This window comes from Salmo trutta, chromosome 21 (assembly GCF_901001165.1).
Source record: "Salmo trutta chromosome 21, fSalTru1.1, whole genome shotgun sequence".
In the NCBI taxonomy this organism is placed as follows: Eukaryota; Metazoa; Chordata; class Actinopteri; order Salmoniformes; family Salmonidae; genus Salmo; species Salmo trutta.
In genome coordinates this window covers 7,478,975-7,491,323 of record NC_042977.1, presented here as the reverse complement: position 1 = coordinate 7,491,323, position 12,349 = coordinate 7,478,975, and the positions used below count along the sequence as shown (strand labels likewise).

The 12,349-nt window shown below is 38.5% G+C and overlaps 1 protein-coding gene and 1 long non-coding RNA gene across 18 annotated transcripts in view; both read left to right on the top strand.

Annotated features, from left to right (window-relative positions):
- The window catches only part of LOC115156587 (disks large homolog 1), a 285,164-nt gene that overhangs the window by 94,208 nt on the left and 178,607 nt on the right, over nucleotides 1-12,349 (top strand). The window lies entirely within an intron of this gene.
- LOC115156589 (uncharacterized) lies at nucleotides 2,575-3,852 on the top strand. Its single transcript, XR_003868291.1, has 3 exons — nucleotides 2,575-2,616; nucleotides 2,823-3,282; nucleotides 3,484-3,852. It is a non-coding gene; the product is annotated as an uncharacterized LOC115156589 (long non-coding RNA).

The following is a 12,349-nucleotide window of genomic DNA, read 5'->3' as shown; positions in this document are numbered from 1 at the left end:
TGAAAAGCATTTGATAGTCTTCATTATTGGCATTACCAGAGAACTTAACCTTTTTTGTGATAACATAGTATATGAGATTGATTTTAAGAAATTTGGCTTAATTAATTAGAGTAATATTATGGTGTTTCTTTTCCGAGGAAAAGGGTTAGGGTTACATAGGGAAGAGCAGGCCATGTCTGTACTACAAAATGCAGGCACGCGGGAAACCCGGGTTCAATTCCCCGACGGGGAGGAAGGAGTAGGTTGTCCTTGGAAATAAGAATTTGTTAACTGATTCCATGTGTTATTTCATTGTTGTGATGTCTTCACTATTATTCTACAATGTAGAAAATAGTAAAAATAAAGAAAAAACCTGGAATCAGTAGGCGTAATCCAAACTTTTTACTTGTACTTGCTTAATTAATTTGATATTATGGTGTTTCGATTCCATGAAAAACGAAAAAACCTCTGGGTTTCTGTTAGGATGGTACGGATAATATGGCGCTGTACAATGTGACGGTCGTTAGATAGCCTATAGTTAATATACTGGCAAGTTTGATGTTTAACTACTAACGTTAGGTAGATAGCTAACATACCGGTACATACTTCTCTAATGATATGCTATGTGGTTTGTAAGGACAGCGTAGCTAACAAAATTGTCAGCCAACATAACGTAAGGTAACTTATTTGAAAAGTCATTACTTTATTACATTGAGTAGCAAGCTACCGTGAGGACAGTAGCTTGCTACTCAATGTGGTTTGGTTTGTATTGCCCATTCATTGACAGTTAGACACAGTAGTGCATTGGGACCCAAAAGCACAATCAGTGCTCTGACTGCCCCTTGGTCGGTAAGGCAAATCTGGTCTGTGATAGGACCGTTTTTTTTTTCACGCATAGCTCGGCTATTAGACTGTTCTTTAGTAAAGGTTGAATAGTCTATTCAGCTATTAGCCCCCCTCCCCAACTTGCAACAAATGGTTGTTATATGCTATGGAGGTACATTTGTGTATTGTTGATAGCAAAACTTTTTTATTTTCAATTTTAAAAAAATAATGTTTTGAAAGCAAAAATGAGGCTATCAAATATTTTGTAATAGAGCGCAAAACTTTATGCATTTTATTCCCAAAATATTTTGAGAACAAAAAATGTATTTGAAAACAAAACTCCAATTTAATTTCGTTATCAACCACCCTCCATTTTAGCCATTTTGAGTGTCAGTTTGGCTACAACCAAAACTGTTCAGCCTTTCTTTCCGACACAAAGGAAGTCATAGCGGACACCTTCGAAGGACTATGTGATGATGGCATTTCAGGTAAGCAGTACTGGGCATTCTTCCGTCCAACTTCTATAGTAGTTAGCTCCTATGATTCAGTGTCGGTTCATACATCTATATTACATAAATACATGCAACCGTTGAATGATAAATCATGCAATTATTATTCTCAAGCTAACCAAAAACCTTTACTACGAACGCCTATTCTCGCCTTTTTCAGGTGAATTCATCTAACTTTCTTTCATTGCAACTCATAAGCAGGCCATATCCTATTTGTTTCATAGTCGATATGTAAGCATATTTTATGACTAACAGTTAGTGTTTTTTCATCCTTATGTAAACAAAGCTGTCTGTCAGGAAATGCTATTCTGATATGTCAGATGAAGAGTTAGACCAGAAAGTCAGGGCCATTAAGGCCAGGATGCCCCATGGGGGCTTTAAAATGGTCAAAGGAAGTCTCCAAGCAATGGGCTATCGTGTACAATGGCGAAGAGTTAGGGAGTCTTTGCAGCGTGTAGATGGTGCAGGTATCATTGCTAGAATGATCCAGCTTCGTTGCGTTGCTCGGCAAAAATACTCTGTTTCTGCTTCCCTGTCTCTCGTCCACACTGATACAAATCATAAATTGACAAGGTACTAAGATGTATAATGTCTCCATCAAATCTAAGAAGTTATTTAAACCTTTTTATTATTTGTAGACAAATTTTCAATGATGTATGAAATGGGAGTTGTACTTCATCAACTGGTAATACATAAATAATGAAGCAGGTTAATAGGTTAAACATTTCACATTTAATTCCAATGCTTTTTTTTCAAGATACAACATTGTCATCTTGGGCGGTATAGATGACATTTTCAAGGAAGGTAAGTATATTATTTTGTATGCATGTTGCATATTTCCCATCACATAATGAACAACCACAATACCAGTCTGGGATTAAGCTTTCTGTGCTGAATTGACGTATCCTGAAAATGACATATGCTGCTTTAGATTGAACGGTCATATCTCAGTTATTGTTTTCATATCTACAAAAAATACAATTTTTTCTTTACTTTCAGAGTGCGAGCTGATCAAGGGGTCAAAAATGTAGATATTGCCAGTTCACTGTCTGAGAAACAGGCTGGCAAATGTGTCCATAACCAGAGGTAATTAAACTGTTTTGTTCTTTTTCTCTCTTCCTCTCTGCCTGCCTTGATGTACATGGAACCTGTCTCGCATGCATTAATTAAAAAACCCTTAAGATGTCAGCTGTTAATTTTCAGATTTACACCACATAAACACAGCCATTTTCACTGGACTATCAAGACCCTGTTGCTGCCAAGTCATGATTTCCCTGGGGGTTAGCCTTGCAATAACCAAGAGGTGAGACACACAGCCCTCTATATTTAAATGTTTCAGGTACACTCAGATAGGTGTCTGCGTCACATACAGTTTGTCACCACTCACAGAGGCACACACAACTTGCATTTCTATAACCTCGGACCCACCTCAGTATTCACTATTCATGGAGGAAGATCACAGAGATTAGGTTCCTCCCTCCCACAAAACCTTTTCTTTCTCTCTGTTAGAGTGGAACGCTTATGGAGAGATGTTTGGAGTGCTGTGACATGTCAGTACTACAACTTGCTGCACAGTTTAGAGGAAGACGGCTACCTTGACCTGTCACATTCTATCCACCTCTTCTGTGTGGGATATGTGTTCCTACCTCGTCTGCGGCAGATCTGCAGAATTTCACAGTTGGAATAGTCACCCTTTAAGTACAGAGGCGAACCTGACACCTCACCAGCTGTTGCCTTAGCACTACACAATGGATTCAAATGATCAAGTCATCAAGCTTCAAGTGGTATTTATGTATTTGTGATCTGGTAATGTAAAAGTCTAATGACATTATCTTCTGTTTTTCAGCATAAAGTACTCTGTAGCCACTTAGTGTGGACACCAGGTGAGACTACACACAGTTATATCAGCTGTGCTGGTGAACCCCTCCTGCATCTGAACTGGCTGACAGAGGGCACAGCATGATCATAGGTGAGAGGTCACTTGGTCGGGTCAACCAGATAGTATTATTAAAGAGAGGCTTTACATTGAAATAGAGATCTAGTAGTCCCAGAGTTAATGATCCAAGGTCAGTTTTGCATGTCACCTCCTGATGATTGACTGACAGTGTTAGAATAAAAAAAACAAAGCTTAATCATGCTCTCTCTCTATCCATCTGTCTCTTGTCTGCAGGTGTGTTTTGATGTGAGAGAGGAAGTCAGTCGTGTCATCGCCACCTCACCTGCTCTTAAGATAACCTTCGGGTCGATTGGGAGCCCGAAGCTGGTTAGGAGACACTATGTAATTGTGAACTGAGAGAATATTAGGGTAGCACTGTAATTCATTAATCATATGCTGTCTTCCCTGCTCCTCTGTTTAACCTCTTTCCTTTTCTGTCTTTTCTGTCCCGTCTCTTCCCACCTCCTCTTTGTTCCTCTTTTTTAAATAATTATCACCATATGTGCATTAAAGTACAGATTGAACTTGTAACTTTATATTACAATTATCATAATTATAATGTATGTATTTATAACACCTGGATAATGAACTTCTTTCAATAAAGCGTTTCACATTCTCCACTGGTTGAAATGAAGTATCTCATTGAAATACTACACCTATCCTTTGTCCTCAGATTAATGCAGATGAAGGTAGTTAGATATGCATAGGAAGTGTAGTGTACTGTTTTGTTGCTGTATATATGAATTACAAATCAGCCTTTACTTAAATCATATTTCTAGTCTATTACATAGTTACAATGTGTAATCATTGATGTCCCAGGAGCAGGAGTGGTAAACACTGTTGAAGTGTATAATTGTAATGCATACATGCAAACACAGCATCATTCAAATAATGGAGTTTGCTACACCTAGTATATGATATAACTGAAAAAGAATGTCTCAGATTCATACCTGAACCGCACCTTTCTTTGCCAAGAGTATATATTCAATGTGGGGATCTCATGTGTGGTAATAACTACAGTACATGTTTATAGGACTTGCATCCTCGGCACAAAGTTATTTTATTCTACTCAATCCATAGGCTTCATTAATGCCATTCAGACTTGAAGTAGATACAACAACTATGATAGCTGAGGTTCATAGGTTCTGAACTAATATTCATACCAAACCTTTTAGGGTCCATACACAGATCGGCTACATACTGTTTTGTTCATATTTTATTTTTTTAATAATTAAGAAAAGCAATCAGGCACCCAAGATTACTTGCTAGCTACTTCCAGACACATGAGAGAACAGCTCACTGAACATTACTTATCCTACCAGAGCTGGTTAGGCTGTTATGTTATCCGGAGCGTTGGTCACGGCAACTGTGCTGTCATTGTCTGCTTGTAAATTCGGAGCGTTTCGCTCTTGGAGCATTCAAGTGCTCACTGGACTCTCTGGCCGAGGAGTTAGGGTAGATCCGAGCGTTCTGACCTAACAATGCCAATCAAGCACCCAAGCTAACTGGCTAACATTGGCTAGCTTACTAGCTACTTTCAGACACATAATGAGAGAACACCCCACTCTGACCATTTTACTTGCCCTAGCAGAGCTGGGTAGGCTGTTTTCATGTTATCCAGAGCATTGGTGACTAACTGTGCTGCTGGCAACAATTGAATTATGCTTATTTGCTGACGTTTACTGACACCGGCCATATTCAACGGTGGTTGAGCGTTCGTAAATTCATCAGTTATTCTGCCCTCTGGCACACTCCGATGTGTTTTTTTGTCAGGAAATGTAGCTAGCTAGCTAGGTAAAAAATGAGACATAATCCCAACTCATGAAGTTACTACCCTGCATTAATCTGCAGGTAGGTAGCTAAGAAACTAGGTTCAATGTTAGCTAGCTAACATTAGGCTATAATTAGTCAAGCAAACGGATCTGAGATACAAATAAGATCATACACGTAACGTTAGCTTGCGAGCCAACAGTACACTTTAACTTGAAATCAAACCACTTTCTGTCAAAATTAGAAACTTATATCTGAAATTAGCTAGACTATCTTACCTGTATACATCATCGATGGGCTTGTCTCCTGTCGGATGTCATGGTTGCCCTTAGTTTGAAGATGTAATCCGGAGACGGGTGTTTTCTCCATCTCCTTAGCTATCATACGCAAATTCCACTGATTTCAAAACTCTGTCCTCCAGAAAGTGGAGAGCATACACGTAACATAAGCTAGCGAGCCAGCCAGCTAACGTTAACTAGCTAACATTACACTTGAACTTGACATTAGGCTTATTCAGTTTTGCAAAGTGGGACAATAAAAAAAAAGCCGCGCTTGAGAGGATTACCTATACATAATTACCAGCTCAAATAGACAGAAGTGTGCTATATGGCAGACCAATCCAAACATCTCCCGGCATGTCCAGCCCACTCATTATCTCAGCCAATCATGGCTAGCGGGAAGGTTGCTGTATTTTTCTGTAGCTAAACCAACCAGGCTCTTAATTTTAACAGTTGTATTTACAGATGGCATACAAGTTTGTTATTAAGGCACATGAAAGTTCACATGTTCGAGAAGGCATTTCTGCCCAAAAACGAATTTTGATAGTCAGCATCCCGGAGTCGCCTCTTCACTGTTGACGTTGAGACTGCTGTTTTGCGGGTACTTTTTAATGAAGCTGCCAGTTGAGGACTTGTGAGGCGTCTGTTTCTCAAACTAGACACTCTAATGTACATGTCCTCTTGCTCAGTTGTGCACCGGGGCCTCCCACTCCTCATTCTATTCTGGTTAGAGACAGTTTACTCTTGTACGAGATCTTCAGTTTCTTGGCAATTTCTCGCATGGAATAGCCTTCATTTCTCAGAACAAGAATAGACTGACGAGTTTCAGAAGGCCGTTTTTGAGCCTGTAATCGAACCCACAAATGCTGACGCTCCAGATACTCAACTAGTCTAAAGAAGGTCAGTTTTATTGCTTCTTTAATCAGAACACAGTTTTCAGCTGTGCTAACATAATTGCACAATGTTTTTCTAATGATCAATTATCCTTTTAAAATTATAAACTTGGATTAGCTAACACAACGTGCCATTGGAGAACAGGAGTGATGTTTGCTTATAATGGGCCTCTGTATGCAGATCTAGATATTACATAAACTATTTGCTGTTTCCAGCTACAGTAGTCATTTACAGCATTAACAATGTATATACTGTATTTCTGATCAATTTGATGTTATTTTAATGGACAAAAAAGTGATTTTCTTTAAAAAACAAGGACATTTCTAAGTGACCCCAAACTTTTGAGTGTGTGTGTGTGTGTGTGTGTGTGTGTGTGTGTGTAAAAAGCATTCCAGGTGAAGCTGATTGATAGAATGCCAAGGGTGTGCAAAGGGTGGCTACTTTGAAGAATATAAAATGTTTTGATTTGTTTAACACTTTTTTGGCTACTACATGATTCCATATGTATTTCATAGTTTGATGTCTTCATTATTATTTTACAATGTAGAAAATAGTAAAAATAAATAAAAACTCTTGAATGATATGTGTGTGTGTTATATATATATATATATATATATGTGTGTGTGTGTGTGTGTGTGTGTGTGTGTGTATATATATATATCTCTGTATATCGGTATATGTGTGTGTATAGATATATATACCCACACACTGGACTCTGACATTGCTTGTCCTAATACTTATATATTTCTTAATTCTGTTATTTTTCTTTTGGATTGTTGTGTATTGCTAGATATTACTGCACTGTTAGAACTAGGAACACAGGCATTTCGCTACACCTGCAATAACATCTGCTCTTTATGTGTATGCGACCAATCAAATTTGATTTGATTTAAAACATTTGCCATAGATTTCAAGCAGATTTAAGTCAAAACTGCAGCTTGGCTACTCAGGAACATTCACTGACTTATTGGTAGGCAACTCCATTGTAGATTTGGCCTTGTGTTGTAGGTTATTGTCCTGCTAAAAGGTGAATTCCTTTCCCAGTTTTTGGTGTAAAGCATACTGTTTATTTTATCCTGAAAAAATCCCCAGTATTTGCCAATGTCAAGCATACCAATACCATGAGGCAGTTACTCAGTAATGTGTTCGATTTGTTAAAGCTGCAATATGTAACTTTTGGGTGATAGATATTTCACAGCAGTTTAGATGGTACAATGATTCTCTACACTGGATTGTTTTGTCACAAACTTAAATTAGGCTAACTATTAGAATTTTAGCAAACCGGAAATGGTTGAGGGATTTCTGCATATTGCACTTTTAAACCAATTTTTACTTCTGAACTAATTTAGGGTAGCCTAAACAAAAGGGGCTGAATACTTATGTAACGACTATTTAATTATGAATTCTTAATCTTTTTACTTTGACATTAGAGTATTTTGTGTGGATTGTTGACAAAAAATGACAAACCTATTTTAATCCCCTTTTGTAGCACAATAAAATGTGAAGAAATCCATAAATACTTTGTCAAGGCACTGTACATGTACTAATACATGTCTTCGCTCATGTTCACATGTGAGATTCCCCTGCAGTGCATTAACCAGACAGACATAGTCCAACTTCCTAAAACTCAGTTCTAAGTTGCAACATATTCAAAATATGTTCAAACTATGTTGATCTCATCGACTATCAGCCTTTGCATCCATAGCGCCATTCATGAATTTGAGTTACATTTCCGCAGACCAATCCCTCAGCTTTATACCAAACCAAGTTGATGGGGCTGCCGTTGGGCAGAAACACCCTCACAATTATGGCTTTAAAAACTACATTCTAAACTTATTCTGTTTAGTCTTGATATTTATTGGCAAAAATAAATATGTGACTGACCGGCTCGATTCGGTCTTGTGTAACAAAATTTGAAATTGTGTTTTTTACATTGGGTAAAAGTAGAGACTCGGAGCTAGAAAATGGGATAGCATACAATACAGTTGTGGAACAATGGGAAAGTAATACTGCTTTGAAAGTTGATAAACTTGTAACCCCACTTTTGAGAACCTACTGGAGAGCTCTTTGTCTACACCCATTTAGCGTCACACCCTCTCAAGCCTTAGCCCCACCCATCTCTTTAAGGATTCATATGTGAGGCCATGCACTAAACAACCAAAGATTTCAAGACTAAATGCTGGTTTATACTATTATCTATCAACAATATTGTTGCAGTCACATGAACATTCTATGGTCGTCCGACATCAAACTTGTCATTAAGTTTAAACACACAAACTACAGGCTGCATGACATCAGCAGCCTGGTGGTCCAAAATGGCATAACTTGTGTATTTTAACACCAATAAACCCACCCATTTAGAAATGTCAATATAGCAAACCAGGCAACTAAAAGCACGTTTCTAAACAATGTTTTGGTTTGTTTCTAGCTTGTTAGGAAGCTAATTTTAAGTTGGCTGGCTAGCCAGTTAAAATAACGACCATATCATATCGCTGACAACTTCTTCACTTTCGCTAATTTGTCTTCATTATTACAGGAAAATAAACTCACAAGATCATTGTTTACAAGTTAATGGCTCGTCAATTACAGAAAATAGCTTATGGTTGTGTGACGAAATAAAAGCAGGGCATTCCACCGGAGGATTTTAGAACGTGGACACTGTCTCGTTGGCCTAACGTTATTTCCTAATTTGACTTTGGTGCAGGTCATGTTCTTCAAATTACCGTCTCTGGTCAACACATACTATATCAGTTTCTTTGTCACATGCACAGGTTACAGAAGGTTTAGTGAAATGGTTACTTGCATAGTGGAGTCTTTTGTTTAGACATGTAGCTAGCTAAACAATTAACCATAATCCTAACTCATAACGTTACTGCCCTGCATGAATCGGCAGGTAGCTAACAACCAGGTTCAATGTTAGCTAGCTAACATTAGGCTATAACTAGCAATGCAAATGGCTCTGAGATACGAATAATATTACTACACAGATCATACATGTAACGTTAGCTAGCCAGCCAGCTAACTAGCTAACTTTAACTTGAAATGAAAACGACTTTCTGACAAAATTATAAACGTATAATATCTGAAATTGTAGCTAGCTAGACTATCTTACCTGTATATATGGATGGACTCTTCTCCCCTCTGTCATGGATGCCATGGTTCCTTTAGTTTGAAGATGTAATCTGGAGCAGGTATTTTATACAACAGCCTTCTGTGTGTTCTCTTTTCGACTCCCTTTTCATATTTGCAATCAAACGGCAGAATTTTCTTCATCTCTTTAGCTATCATTCTCTAATTCCGCCGGGCATTCCACTGATTTCAAAACTCGGCCCTCCACAAAAGGGAGAGCAACACTTTTGCAGTTCTACTACGTGATATCTTTCAAAAAAGCAGCATTAGAAAGGCTTGCCTACACATACTGACCAGCTCATGTTATAGACAGTAGCTTGCTACATGGCAGACCAATCTGAACTCATCTCTCGGCATGCCCAGCCCACCCATTATCTCAGCCAATCATGGCTAGTGGGAATATTCCTGTCTTTTTCCGTGGTTAAAACAACTAGGCTCGTAATTTAATTCGTATTTACAGATGGAATGCACGTTTGTTATTAAGACACATGAAAGTTCACATGTTCCAGAAGGCATTTCGATCAAAATTTAAAAAAAAAGTTTACTTTCAAATGCCTCCTGTGAAGTAGTGACGCGCGACATATGCCTAGTTTCCTGAACGAGTCACATATTGTTTCCAAATTGAGCATAATTACAAGAAAAACGATACAAAAGTGTTCAAGTTAATTGTCGATTAGTTTTATAGTTTGTACATCATCACATATTTGGGTACGTGTCTTCAGCTCCTACCTTACCTTAGTCTCTATGTAATGTTTATCGCCATAATTTGGAGCACGACTTAGACCTGGAGGTGCAATGGCTGCTTGATGGCATCCTAGGACTGTAAGCCTATAACAAGGATAATGTTTGGACTCAGTTTAATTTAACATCCAAGGTAGCTCCATGGTAGCATGATTTACTATTGTATGTCCCTTTTCCCCTTAGGCACTTACAGCAGATTTCTTTATTTAACTAGGCAAGTCAGTTAAGGACAAATTCTTATTTACAATGACGGCCTACACCGGCCAAACCCGGACGACGCTGGGCCAATTGTGCGCCGCCCTATGGGACTCCCAATCACGGCCTGTTGTGATACAGCCTGGAATTGAACCAGGGTGTCTGTAGTGACGCCTCAAGCACTGAGATGCAGTGTCTTAGACTGCTGCGCCACTCAGGAGCCCAAAGGATTGGATAGGTATAAGCCAGTATGGCAAAAAAAACGACTTAATCTGTAAGAGGGCCGCGTGCAACTCCTACCATATTGCTTATACCTATATCATTCTTTCAAATCTACATGAAGTGCATGGATAAGGCAAGGGGTTGTTTCTGGACTGGGCCATAGTCACTCTACCTGCTGGTTTATGACTCATGGCTGCCATCCAGAGATCAAATCAAGCCATTACGTTGTTTCCACCATATTGCCATCTATTGAATTGTTTGCACATTTTCTGTCTCCAGTTTAAAGCATTGATCGCTGTTAAATGGTCCTGTTTCTTGCTCATAAGGCTTACAGTCTGTCTTTGATTGAGATCATACAGATGAACTGTTGATCATGCATCTTATCATACATTGCATTGTCCACTCCGGTTGGCTGAGCCAGTGGCGGTGACAGTGAAGTCATTTTGTCATAAACGTACATCGCCTGGTCAGAAATTGTTATGGCAGGTGTGTCATGCCATGTTTTAATGACCCATTGTGAGAAAAAGACTTGTCCATTCATTTAACCTCTCTAGGACCGGCGGGACGAATTCGTCCCACCTACGTAACAGCCAGTTGAATCCTGTGGCGTGATTTTCAAATACCTTTGAAATGCTATTACTTCAATTTCTCAAACATATGACTATTTTACAGCTATTTAAAGACAAGACTCTCGTTAATCTAACCACACTGTCCGATTTCAAAAAGGCTTTACAACGAAAGCAAAACATTAGATTATGTCAGCAGAGTACCCAGCCAGAAATAATCAGACACCCATTTTTCAAGCTAGCATATAATGTCACAAAAACCCAGAAGACAGCTAAATGCAGCACTAACCTTTGATGATCTTCATCAGATGACACACCTAGGACATTATGTTATACAATACATGCATGTTTTGTTCAATCAAGTTCATATTTATATCAAAAACCAGCTTTTTACATTAGCATGCGACGAAGCAATTTTCCAAGCACGGCTAGCCATCACAAAACCAGATATACAGCTAAAATTAAGCACTAACCTTTGACAATCTTCATCAGATGACACTCCTAGGACATCATGTTAGACAATACATGCATTTTTGTTTGATCAAGTTTAAATTTGTATCCAAAAACCCAATATTTACATTGTCGCGTTACGTTCAGAAAATGTTTTCTCCCCAAAGCTTCCGGTGAATAGGCACATTTAATTTCCAGAAGAACTCATAAACGTTGAAAAAATGTATAACAATTATTTAAAGAATAAGAGATAATCTACTCCTTTATGCAACCACTGTCAGATTTCAAAATAACTACGGAAAAAGCACATTGTTCAATATTCTGAGTACAGAACTTAGCCTTCAATGCTAAGCTATACAGTTAGCCTACAACCACGACGTCGACAAATCTCAAAAAATATGTTCGAAATATTTACTTACCTTTGCTGATCTTCGGCGGAATGCACTCGGATGGGCACCCACTTCCACAAGAAATGTTAATTTGTTCTGCAAAGTCCATCATTTATGTCCAAATACGTCCGTTTTGTTGACCCATCCAGAACACTTTACAATGCCATGTGGCGTGGACGCAAATCCATAGACGAAATGTTCAAAGTTACATTACCGTTTGTAGAAACACGTCAAACGATGTTTACAATCAATCCTTTAGGGTATTTTTTAACGTAAAATTGCGATACTTTTACAACCGGGCAATAGGTATTCATCCCAGAAGAAAAATTTAAAAAACAACAAAGTCACGTGCACGCGCATCATAAGACACCTCTCCTCAGACTGGCCAGTGATTGACTGAGCCATAATTTTCTGCCCGGTAACAGATGACGGTTGAAACCAGTTCCTAAAGATTGTTGACAGCCAA